Here is a 13429-nt window from a genome sequence, read left to right as displayed (position 1 = left end):
AACCGCCGAGAAAGTGAAGCAACGATTCTACTGGGTTGGATGCCAGAAATCAATTGCTGAATGGGTAGCCAATTGCGAGAAGTGCATGAAGGCGAAAGGTCCAACAAGGAAAAGTCGAGGTCCTATGCAAGAATATAGACCAGGAGCCCCGTTTGAAAGAATAGCAATGGACGTGGCAGGCCCTTTCCCAGTAAGTGATTCTGGGAACCGTTATGTCCTTGTGGTCATGGATTACTTCAGCAAATGGCCGGAGGTGTATGCAATTCCAAACCAAGAAGCAAAAACGATTGTGGATGTTGTCAACAAAAACTGGATATGTCGCTACGGTGTGCCGTCCGAGATTCACTCAGACCAGGGAAGAAATTTTGAATCGGCCATATTCAAAGAGATGTGTGAATCCCTTGGTATCAAGAAAACGAGGACTACACCATTACATCCACAATCCGATGGCATGGTAGAAAGGTTTAATCGCACTCTGGAGGAACATCTTCGAAAAGTAGTGGACAACGGCCAGAGGGACTGGGACGAGCATATACCAAAGTTTTTGCTGTCGTATAGATCTGCCATTCATGATTCCACCTCTCGAACACCGGCCAATGTTCTATTCGGAACTGAGTTGAAGTTGCCTGGTGATCTGATATTCGGTGCTAAACCTAATGAGCTCGCCATGGAAGAAAACAGAAACGACATCCCAAACACTTTCGGTGAAGTTCACGAATCAGTGCGCAACAAAATAAAAATGGTCAGCAACAGAATGAAGGCGAGATACGATCGTGCTGTAAATACTGAAGGCTTCCAAGAAGAAGAATTGGTTCTGCTATTTAACCCGCAACGAAAGAAAGGATTGTGTCCTAAACTGCAAACACAGTGGGAAGGCCCATACAAAGTCATCAAGAAGATCAATGATGTTGTATACCGGATTCAGAAGGACGACAGCCCTAGATCAAAGATGAAAGTTGTACATCTGGAACGATTGGCTCCTTACGGAACAGGTTCTGTGCCTGTTCGGGACGAACAGGCTTAAGCGGGAGGCAGTGTTACGAATTTGATAATTATAGATATAAGTTTATTTAAATTAGTTTCCGTTAATTTAAAATTTCAAATTGTAACGATAAAATTTCGCTATCACTTGTTGGAATCATCTATTCATTTTCTAGTATTTTCCTGAATTTCTTTTATGTTCTTTTGTTTGCTTACCGAAATGTTAGTTCTTACTCTCTCATAGAATAACAACCCCTTTGCTTTGTTATTTTGCTTTCTCATTTCATCTCATTGTCTATTGTCATTGTTGTTGTAGTAATGCGAGCATATATCTATGTGAGTGTGTATGTGTTTGGCAGCCACCAGACGAATTACTTAATAGTCGTAGATCCTTCTAGCATTGTCTAAGAATGTTCTGGCGTTGCCAGAATATTGTAGTGCTACCAGAATGTTCTCGTATTGCCACACCGTCATATATAAAGGCGCTCGCATGCTGCTAACGAGTCAGTCTTAATTAAAGCGTCAAACGAATAACTTCAGTGTGAACGAATTGTAAAGTGTGAAGTCATAGTAAATAAATTGTAGATTGTCGTTATTTAAAAGAACTGTGTTTTAATTGTCGGGTAATTAAAAACGCCTAAATATAAAAACGTAACAATACAATTGGGCAGAAACAAAATTTTGAGCATTCAGGTCGAAAACCTATGTTGTTAGAAAACCTATGTTGTTAGCACCTATATTACATATTTCGAATAGGTCGGTTTTAATACCTGACAATACTTTTTGCAGAAAGTCTCGTCGAGGGGGAGGTGTTGGGATTTATATATCAAATTCTTTGAAATTCAAGACAGTAACTTGCTGCTTGTAACTCAACATCATTCTTTTATTAATGCAAAAAATTATGTTAAACGTGATGAGATAAACCGACAAATATTATATTTATAAGAAATTATAAATGTTTAATCAAATCAATAAACATCTTCACAATCGTGTTTTACTTGACCACAATGATTCTTCTACAATTACCTTAAAATTCACTTTTTCTGATAGTTTGCAGGGGCTCTTATTGGCGTCCTTCTAAATTGATCTAAATAGGAACCTAATAATTGCACTCATGAGAAAAAAATTGTTTGTAGTAACTTGGCGTGGTACAACTTCTCAATAGTGATGGCGCTTTTCAGACGAGTTTTTGATGTCGTATATGATTGTTTTCGACGTAGTGGGGATTCTCAGAAGCGGCCCCAAACTCAAAAAATGTTGGCAGGGGTGATGCTATCAGTATTGAGGGTTTAAAGTCTTACATAGACGATTTTGATTTTACGTATTTTTACTTTACCAATGGTGTTAATGAGAAGCTTCACATTTTGAACTCCTTATTGAAAGTTATTTTTGAACTTTTTGACATATGGATGACTCGGGTGGCACTTTTTCATTTGACTGTATTGAAATGTCTGATTTATATATGGCTTTGGCTAGCGTGAAATCTGATGCGATTGGAACAGATGGATTTCCATTGAAATTTATATAGATGGTTTTGCCCTACATCTCTGGTCACATTCTGCACCTTTTTAACTCCATTATAATGACTTCTACCTATCCTAATGATTGGAAACTATCGCGGGTTGTTCCGGTGCCGAAAAGGGGCAAGTCATTTGTATGTGACAACCTCCGCCCAATAAGTATCCTCCCATCTCTCTCCAAGGTAATGGAATATATACTCAAGACTCAAATAGTTGAACGTGTTTTTTCGAGTGGAGTTCTCGGTGAACATCAATATGCCTACAGGAGAGGATACAATACAGCTGCAAAGCTGTTAACTATGACGGAGTATGTCAGGGAGAGGCTGAATGCTGGTGAAGATTGTGTCATGGTGTCCTTAGATTTGTCAAAGGCTTTTGACAGTCTGAATCATTCAATGCTAGTAAGGAAGCTGCATACCAAATATGGTTTTACGTCATCTGCATGTAAGATGGTTTTGTCATACTTAGTGAAGAGGTCTCAGTTTGTGCGTATAGGTGACCGTGATTCATATGTGGCAGATCTGTCTTGTGGTGTGCCCCAGGGCTCGGTGTTGGGACCACTGTTCTTCATAATGTTTGTTGATGACTATGTGGATTGCCTAGATTTGAACGTGGTCAGACCCTACTTATATGCAGATGACGTTCAGCTGATCTTTACTGGTTTTAGGGGAATTCCACTTGTTCTTGAGTCAGGGATTAATGATAATTTGCGGTCTCTTTCGGGGTGGTTGACGGATAATGGCTTTGTCGCCAATCCGGATAAGACTAAGGCGGTTATGTTCCGTACCGGTCATCGTTCGTTTTCATACTCGAGGATTCATATGTGTGGTACTGATATTGAATTCGTTGACAGTACTAAGTGTCTAGGGGTGATGATTGATGATTGTTTGAATTTTAGTCACCATGTTGATTATGTTTCCTCCAGGGTCACACTGGGACTTAGGAAATTGTACAGTTGTGGATTGAATTTGCCTCTTCCGGTGAGACGTATGATGGGTTTTGCGTTCCTAATGACTCAGGTGAACTACTGCCTTGAATTGGTATCATGCACTCAACACTATAATAGACACAGGATCAGGCTCATCGTCAATAGAATAGTGCGTTTTGTATACGGACTTCGTAGATTTGATCATGTCATTGACTATGTTAAGGAATTCCTTGGAAGTAATTTTGAACAATACCCTGCCAGCATTTCAAAGTTCCATTTCATCCTTATCGCTACCACAGACTCGTAAGTGACACTGCAACAATCGCCAACTGTGATAGTATCTTGCCATCACTATTCGCATGAAAGTATTGTGGCATCACTATTGTTACAAGAGCCATTTTATTTGTTGTGAAGCACCAAGCACAACTAGCTTCTTATAATTTATTTAAATAAAAGTGATAATGAAGTGCTGAAAACATAGTTATTTCGCTTAAAATAGTGAAAGGTATATTGGTGAACAATTTTTGACTTTCCAAATGGAATAAAGTGATAGTTTTTCAAATATTTTTTCCGACACGCTGCCTCCATTGGGAATAAAAGCTCTGGCTGATAGACGCTACAGCATGTAACTTACAACTTGTAACTCAACATCAAACTTTTATTAATGCATAAAAATATGTTAAATGTGATAGTCGTTATATTTATGAGAATTTATAAATGTTTAATAAAATTAATAAACATCTAAACAATCGTGTTTTACTTGACCACAATGATTCTTTTACAACTATCTTAAAATGCACTTTCTCTGATTGTTTGAAGGGGCTCTTATTGGCGTTCTTCTAAATGTATCCAGAAGGGCACCTAATAATTGCACTCATGCGATACTTTTTTGTAGTAACTTGGCGTGGTACAACTTCTCAATAGTGACGGCGCTTTTCCGAGGAGTTTTGGATATCGTATACGACTGTTTTCGACGTAGTGGGGATTCTCAGAAGCGCCCCCAAACTCAAAAAATGTTGGCAGGGTATGTTTCATTGCGTAAATTGACTTTTTTCTATAAGGCTATTCAGAGATCGTTATCCGCGGATTTACTTTCGAAATTTATTTTCTACCACTCTGTTAGGAACCACAGATTAACATACTTCAGATTTCCTGTTCTACATTCGAGAGATCGTTCATAGTGTCCGTTGCTAGAATTTGGAATTCTCTCCCGATAACACTCAGGTGCTTCAACTTTACTGTTTACCAATTTAAGCAATTCTTGTTACAGAGGTTTCTAAATGAATGATTTATAGAAGAATAAATTAATTAATAAAGATGTCTGTCATTGCCAATGGTAGTTATCCTTATTTTCTGGAATAAGTATTGGTGGATATTATTTGAACCTTTAGCCATATTTTTATTTTTTATTTCTTAGTTTTATTTTTATTATTTGCTTTATTTTTGCTTATTTCGCTAGTTATAGCAATATTTTTGCTTATTTGATTTGCATTTATATATCCTACACTTTTTTAAAAATGCAGTCATATTGTTCTTTAATTAAATAGTAAATTTATTTTAGATTTTATATAATTAATTAGTTGTAGAGGCAATGCGCTGTTATTGGCCTTTCTGGCTTATTGTATTGTCGTAAATAAATAAAAAAAAAATAAATAAAATAAAACGGTCGTATCCCCGCCAGCATTTCAAAGTTCCATTTCATCCTTATCGCTACCACAAACTCGTAAGTGACACTACAACAATCGCCAACTGTGATGGGGGAAGCGTTTATATACAAATATACAAATAGTACAAAATGTACATGGAAGTATTTTGCCATCACAATTTAATATTTTTATATTTTGTGAAACACTAAGCGCAACTAGTTAATTATAATTTATTTAAATAAAAAGGAGAATGAAGTGCTGAAAACATCCCAATAAACACAAACGTTTGAAAAATGCTAAATTTCAACAATTTTTGAAACATTTTTTCAAAGGATTAGGGTAATATTCAAGTTGAGAAATTGTTGAAAAAATCGCGTTCTCAACAAAAAACAGACATTACCATCAACAGTGAAATTCAACACATTAGCAATAATATTTCAAGTGTTATCCTCAAATTGAAATGCATCGCTACTCAATAATTTGTCAAACAATTTTCGATGCGAGTCAAATTCAAAATTAACATCGTTGCAAATACTTTTCAACCTAAATTTGAATGAATGATATCCCCACTTTAAATTGAAAGTCAAAGCCAAAATTCTATGCATTTTGTATAATTTATTCATTTTTATCAAAATAAAATATATAATAATACACTACACTACATAATACACTACAATACCAATTGATAAATAATAATCTTATTAAACATATCAACAAATAAGAACAAAAAAAACAAAACAAACAAACAACAAAACTTTAAATATCTTAAACATTATTAGTAAACACTTTTGCATTGATAATTCGATTTCCTTCCTTTTGGTGTCATAAAACAGCATTAAAATTTATTAACCTGCGGGCAATTTGAAATTAGGAACGTACTGGACCGCGTGTTAGAATTGATTTCCAGCAGAAGGAATTCACAAAATATCCATTTTAAACTGATAATAGCATATGAATTAAACTGACGCTGTGATGCACATTTTCATCCAGAAGTTGTTGATTTCAACAATTTGTTGTTTATAACAATTTTAATTGGTTGCACTTGTAATGTTTCTGGAAACTTTTTCTTGTCGATAAGCTACTCATTTTTCATTGGTCAGCTTCTTAATGTTTGCAAGAATGTAGCATCCAAAGATTTTAGTTTTCTGCAAAGAGATTTAAATTTAGTGACTTCTCTAAAGTGTTGATTAAATTTTTCATATTGACGTACCAATTATTATAAACTATTTGAAGCAGTTCCAGTTAATTGTTCACCATTTTTTCATCGGTCAGCTTTTTAATGTTTTCAAGAACGTAGCATCTAAAGATTTTAGTTTTCTGCAAAGAGATATACATTTAGTGACTTCCTTAAAGATTTATTTCATTTTTTATTTTCACTTACCTATTTTTATAAACTATTTGGTTATTTGTCTAAAATTTTCCATTTTTTTAATTTCTTGCAAGACCACGAACTTCGTTGCACAAATAAGTATTGAAAACCACATGGTTTTTTCGTTGCATTTTAGGGTAGTGTTTTGTCAAAGTTTTCTCATATTATCTTCAACACCTTTTCAAAGATTTCGTCAACATTTTAGCAAATTGGAAGTAATTAGCAAACAATTTGAAGATGAGCTATTTCAAGTCAAGTTGAATTTATGTTGAAAATTATATTTGCCCTCAAACTGAAAAGTTGTTGCATTTGAAAAACGCTCATCCTGTGTTTATTGGGATATCACACTTAAAGGTGGGTAAGTTCTAAGTACTAAGTTCGAGTTTAGCCGCTAAAATCGCTAAAGTGAAAACTAAATCAGTAAGAAAAAGGCATAAAATTATAAATATTTGTTGCAGATATTATTATAACTTGATTGGGATTATCCCAAAGCAATTTTTCACAATGTTTGTACACCTTAAAATGGATTGTTAAAGAAAAGTAATCGTGAAAAAATGATGATTTTAGCGGCTAAACTCGAACTTAATACCCACCTTAAAATGGTGAAAGGTACATTGGTGAACAATTGTCGACTTTCCAAAAGGAACAAAGTGATAGTTTTTCAGATATTTTTCCGCTGCCTCCATCAAGAATAAACGCCGAATATAGCAGAATTGCAATTTTTAAATCAACATAATTCTTTTTTTTTTAAGACATTATGTTCAATGTGTTTTTATTCGTATAGATATTATACCTGGAATAATTTATAAATTTTTATTCAAATTAATAAACATCTAAACAATCGTATTTTACTTGACCACAATTATTCTTTTACAACTATAGGGCTGTTTTCTTTTTGCACTGGATACAACATTTGTATGGGCTATCCAGAACATCGTTGCACTGGTGTTCTATCCAGAACATCTCACCAGTGCAAGTCGCGCCGATCTTGCTAGATTGCGTTTTGATAAAGTGACGCTTCATCGATTCACAATAGCACTTTATTGTGACTAATTTATCGAAAACATCACTGCCAACATTTTTTGAATTTGGGGACTCTTTTGAGAATCCCCACTACGTCGAAAACAATCATATACGACATCAAAAACTCGTCGGAAAAGCGCCGTCACTATTGAGAAGTTGTACCACGCCAAGTTACTACAAAAATGTTTCGCATGAGTGCAATTATTAGGTGCCTTTATAGATCAATTTAGAACGACGCCAATAAGGGACCCTCCAAACAATCAGAAAAAGTGCATTTTAAGATAGTTGTAAAAGAATCATTGTGGTCGAGTAAAACACGTTTGTTTAGATATTTATTAATTTGATTAAACATTTACAAATTCTTAAAAATATAACATTTATACCACTATCACATTACATTTAACATAATTTTTCGCATTAATGATGATGTTGAGTTACAACCCTGCCAACATTTTTTGAATTTGGGGACTCTTTTGAGAATCCCCACTACGTCGAAAACAATCATATACGACATCAAAAACTCGTCGGAAAAGCGCCGTCACTATTGAGAAGTTGTACCACGCCAAGTTACTACAAAAATGTTTCGCATGAGTGCAATTATTAGGTGCCTTTATAGATCAATTTAGAACGACGCCAATAAGGGACCCTCCAAACAATCAGAAAAAGTGCATTTTAAGATAGTTGTAAAAGAATCATTGTGGTCGAGTAAAACACGTTTGTTTAGATATTTATTAATTTGATTAAACATTTACAAATTCTTAAAAATATAACATTTATACCACTATCACATTACATTTAACATAATTTTTGGCATTAATGATGATGTTGAGTTACAAGTAGCGAGTTACATGTTGCTGCGTCTATCAACCAGTGTTTTTATTCCATGGAGGCAGCGTGTCTGTAAAATATCTGAAAAACAATCACTTTATTCCATTTGGAAAATCACCAAATTGTTCACCAATATACCTTTCACAATTTTAAGCGTATAATCTATGTTTTCAGAACTTTATTTTCGTTTTTATTTAATTAAAATATAACAAGCTGGTTGCGCTTGGCGTTTCACAAAAAAAAAAATGGCTGCGTCTATCAACCAGTGCTTTTATTCCATGGAGGCAGCGTGTCTGTAAAATATCTGAAAAACAATCACTTTATTCCATTTGGAAAATCACCAAATTGTTCACCAATATACCTTTCACAATTTTAAGCGTATAATCTATGTTTTCAGAACTTTATTTTCGTTTTTATTTAATTAAAATATAACAAGCTGGTTGCGCTTGGCGTTTCACAAAAAAATGGCTTTTTTAACAGTAGGGATGGTAAATTACTTGCATGTACTTTTTGATGTACCTTTTCATGATGGTTGAAGTGACATTTACGAGTCTGTGGTAACGATGAGGTTGAAATGGAACTTTGAAATGCTGGCAGGGAAGTAGCGAGTTACATGTTGCTGCGTCTATCAACCAGTGTTTTTATTCCATGGAGGCAGCGTGTCTGTAAAATATCTGAAAAACAATCACTTTATTCCATTTGGAAAATCACCAAATTGTTCACCAATATACCTTTCACAATTTTAAGCGTATAATCTATGTTTTCAGAACTTTATTTTCGTTTTTATTTAATTAAAATATAACAAGCTGGTTGCGCTTGGCGTTTCACAAAAAAAAATGGCTTTTTTAACAGTAGGGATGGCAAATTACTTGCATGTACTTTTTGATGTACCTTTTCATGATGGTTGAAGTGACATTTACGAGTCTGTGGTAACGATGAGGTTGAAATGGAACTTTGAAATGCTGGCAGGGATGTAATTCAAAGTGGTATAGTGTCATAAATAATCGCAGCAGTAATTCATTACTAATTGGAGCATTTCATACATTAAAAATGCAAGATATCACTTCTTTTCTGTGATTGTTTTTAAACAGCTGATGACAGTGTTGCATATTTTTGGAGATGTCCTGGATAAACGAGTACTCTGTTTTCTTTTAGTCCTTCACGGCTTAGGGTATCTATTGCTAAAAGAAAACAGCCCTTATATTAAAATGCACTTTTTCTAATAGTTTGAAGGGGCTCTTATTGGCATCGTTCTAATGACCAGTTTCTCATCCTCCGATTAATTTTAACCGGTGAATAGACCTCCGGTTAGTAAAATTTTTGTATGGGATCAGCTGTTTTATCGACACGATAAATAATAACAAGACATTGAGAAACTGGCCCTAAATGTATCTAAAAAGGCACCTAATAATTGTACTCATGCGATACTTTTTTGTAGTAAGTTGGCGTGGTACAACTTTGTTTTGTTTTTTTTTTTCTCAACAAAAAACAGACATTACCCTCAACAGTAAAATTCAACACATTAAGGTAAGTACTATGTTCGCTTTTCGCGTTGAAATTTTCGTGGTTACTTTATTAAAACAGTTCAATATAAAGCAGACAAATTAACTCAATTGATGTGTAGTTTCTTGTTCCATTAGTTTTCGGCAAGACTTTACAGGAATAAGTTTGTTTTCATTTATAATTTTGATTATTTAAGGAAAAGTAATCGCTAAAATAATGTGGTTTTCAACTCGAAAACCGAACATAGTACCTACCCTTAGCGATAATTTCCCAAGTGTTATCCTCAAACTGAAATGCATCGCTACGCAATAATTTCTCAAACAATTTTCGATGCGAGTGAAATTAAAAATTAACATAACAAACGATTGCTTATTTTTTAAATCATTACAATAAGAAAAAACTCAAATTTTATTGTTTTCTTGCATTCAATTTATTGAAAAAAAAACACCTGTTATATTGCTAAATATGTTTGGTTATGTCCTATTGTTATGATCGTTTCACATAGCAAACGTTTTATTCCCATTTCGTTACCGCAATCGTTTTGTTCTCTTGTGCTTTGAAATGTTTGCTGTTTTGTTTTCATCTGCGTACTCTGGTAGGTATTAGTAGAAATTCCTAAATTAGTCCCAATCATGGATGATTTTAGTGAAGACCATTTCAAAATAAATGGAATGTGGTTTCCTATAATAAAACTTCCATTGAATTGTGAAGGAACATATGAGGGACCAATAGGGGATAAAAATGCCATGCTTACTAAGAGCACAGAAAAAATTACGACATCGGACTGGAGGTCGGGAAGGTTCATCCAAACTGAGAATGGATGAGAATAATAGCGACATGTCAGACACAAAGACAGTAGTCCCAAAAGATATAAAAGCATCGAAAGGAAGAAAGGTGCAAAGCGATGTGTTGCATGATGATGAAGGAAATATTAACGTTGTTTCAAAACCTGATTCGAGTATCAACTCAAAGATGTCCGTGGTAAAAATATTGAACAAACCACAGAAAAAGAAGGAAGTTATAGCTGCCAAACATGAGAAGTCGCAAACAACAACTAGTGGGATAACATCATCATCCACTGCAGCGAAATCAGTGGACTTTTCAACAAAGGGTCCAAAATTTAAAAAAGCACTTCCAAAACAAGAAGCGCTTGAAGAATCTGAGACGGCAAACAAGTGGAACGGATTATATAAGACAAATAAAACCGATGAGCAAACTGCCGAAACTATATACAAAATGACTAAGGATAAGAAGACTGGTCGAGCTGAGATAGACGAAGAGCCAATTAAATCAGAAGATGCTTTGGTTACTGCTACAAATTCGAGATTAATCATAAGAAATCCACATGACAAAGGAGCTAGATCAATTGGAGGTTTTGGTCTTAAATATCCAAGGTTTTCATCATAATAATGATAAAATTGATATGGTTATCACGAGATAAGGCATTTGTAGGCGGAATAATCGTCTTCAAATTATATCATCGATGGAAAATAGAAACCATTTCTGGCTGGTTGATGCAATTATACGCCAAATTAAAAAAAAAAAAACGTAAATTGTAATTACCCTGCCAGCATTTCAAAGTTCCATTTCAACCTCATCGTTACCACAGACTCGTAAATGTCACTTCAACCATCATGAAAAGGTACATCAAAAAGTACATGCAAGTAATTTGCCATCCCTACTGTTAAAAAAGCCATTTTTTTTGTGAAACGCCAAGCGCAACCAGCTTGTTTGTTATATTTTAATTAAATAAAAACGAAAATAAAGTTCTGAAAACATAGATTATACGCTTAAAATTGTGAAAGGTATATTGATGAACAATTTAGTGATTTTCCAAATGGAATAAAGTGATTGTTTTTCAGATATTTTACAGACACGCTGCCTCCATGGAATAAAAACACTGGTTGATAGACGCAGCAACATGTAACTCGCTACTTGTAACTCAACATCATCATTAATGCGAAAAATTATGTTATATGTAATGTGATAGTGGTATAAATGTTATATTTTTAAGAATTTGTAAATGTTTAATCAAATTAATAAATATCTAAACAAACGTGTTTTACTCGACCACAATGATTCTTTTACAACTATCTTAAAATGCACTTTTTCTGATTGTTTGGAGGGTCCCTTATTGGCGTCGTTCTAAATTGATCTATAAAGGCACCTAATAATTGCACTCATGCGAAACATTTTTGTAGTAACTTGGCGTGGTACAACTTCTCAATAGTGACGGCGCTTTTCCGACGAGTTTTTTGATGTCGTATATGATTGTTTTCGACGTAGTGGGGATTCTCAAAAGAGTCCCCAAATTCAAAAAATGTTGGCAGGGTATTTATATACTCCAAATTTAGTTAAAATCCATATTTTGTAATTCTTTTTATATAATCGAATAATATTTTTAAAAGATTAGGATCTTTTAAGGCCGGCAGTATGTACAGTTCCGTACAGTTGCCTTTTATATTTCATAGAATCCCATATTGTCAATAATTGCCACCAGCATAGTTTGCTGTACTCAAACATTGTTGGCTGTTATATATGTGAACAAATACGCATGTGTATTGTCTGTAGGCAGTAGTGTTATCAGCGGTCTACCTAAATATAATAGAACCATTAGGGCTGATAACACACAGATGAGTATGTTACACAAGCGTATAGTAATAAAATCCATGTGAAGGATTTTCCACATGAACAGATATTAGCAAACACTTAGCTATAATTAGAACAAGAAGTATTTTACTTTCTAGTATATGTCATTGTAAATTTATTAATAAATTGAATTTCCACTAATCCATCGTGGCGAGCACATCGCTTTCTCTTCTTCCTTCGCCTGTATCATCGATGTACAACTAGGAGCCGTTGTACTAAAAAAAATCCTTAAGGCGTTGTCGAATGTTTACATTTTGCGCCCATAAGAATTACATGGCAAAACTGTATTATTGGCATGCAAACGAAATTTCAGCTTGATGTCCATTTCGCGATTACTTTGTTTGAAACAATCAAAATTATACATAAAAACAAAAATATTCCTGTAAAATCTCTGAAGAAAAAAGTGCGCATCAACTGGCTTAACTTGTCTGCTTTAAATTAAGCTATTTTAAGAAAGTAACAACGAAATTTTCAAAGCGAACAGGAAACATAGTACCGGCCTTTAACTAAAAAAAAATTCGTAAGAATAACATGGCAAAGCTGTATTTACACGCAAACCGTGGTGCAATGGTTTGCATGCCCGCCTTGCATACACAAGGCCGTGGGTTCGATTCCTGCTACGACCAAACACGAAAAAGTATTTCAGCGGTGGATTATCCCACTTCAGTAATGCTGGTGACATTTCTGAGGGCTTCAAAGCTTCTCTAAGTGGTTTCACTGCAATATGGAACGCCGTTCGGACTCGGCTATAAAAAGGAGGTCCCTTGTCATTGAGCTTAACATGGAATCGGGCAGCACTCAGTGATAAGAGAGGAGTTCACCACTGTGGTATCACAATGGACTGAATAGTCTAAGTGAGCCTGATACATCGGGCTGTCACATAACCTAACCTAACCTACACGCAAACGAAATTTCAGCTTAATGTCCATACCGGGCTATACTGGAATATGGTCTACATCGAATAGTCATGTGTAGGCCTTTT

At 34.7% G+C, this 13429-nt stretch overlaps 3 long non-coding RNA genes across 3 annotated transcripts; 1 reads left to right on the top strand and 2 right to left on the bottom strand.

Annotated features, from left to right (window-relative positions):
• Positions 1–5670: 5670 nt before the first annotated feature.
• Positions 5671–6759, bottom strand: LOC142236472 (uncharacterized). The gene is made up of 3 exons (XR_012722046.1): positions 6457–6759; positions 6286–6392; positions 5671–6220 (listed from the first exon to the last, which is right to left on the bottom strand). It is a non-coding gene; the product is annotated as an uncharacterized LOC142236472 (long non-coding RNA).
• Positions 6760–8162: 1403 nt separating this feature from the next.
• LOC142236470 (uncharacterized) lies at positions 8163–9262 on the bottom strand. Its single transcript, XR_012722044.1, has 4 exons — positions 9027–9262; positions 8657–8969; positions 8434–8599; positions 8163–8376 (listed from the first exon to the last, which is right to left on the bottom strand). It is a non-coding gene; the product is annotated as an uncharacterized LOC142236470 (long non-coding RNA).
• Positions 9263–11359: 2097 nt separating this feature from the next.
• Positions 11360–11874, top strand: LOC142236471 (uncharacterized). The gene is made up of 2 exons (XR_012722045.1): positions 11360–11603; positions 11661–11874. It is a non-coding gene; the product is annotated as an uncharacterized LOC142236471 (long non-coding RNA).
• The last annotated feature ends 1555 nt before the right edge of the window (positions 11875–13429 follow it).

The sequence above is a fragment of the Haematobia irritans genome, chromosome 4 (assembly GCF_050003625.1).
Source record: "Haematobia irritans isolate KBUSLIRL chromosome 4, ASM5000362v1, whole genome shotgun sequence".
In the NCBI taxonomy this organism is placed as follows: domain Eukaryota; kingdom Metazoa; phylum Arthropoda; class Insecta; order Diptera; family Muscidae; genus Haematobia; species Haematobia irritans.
Note: the sequence above shows the minus strand (reverse complement) of the source record. Positions and strands in the feature narration are given on the sequence as shown.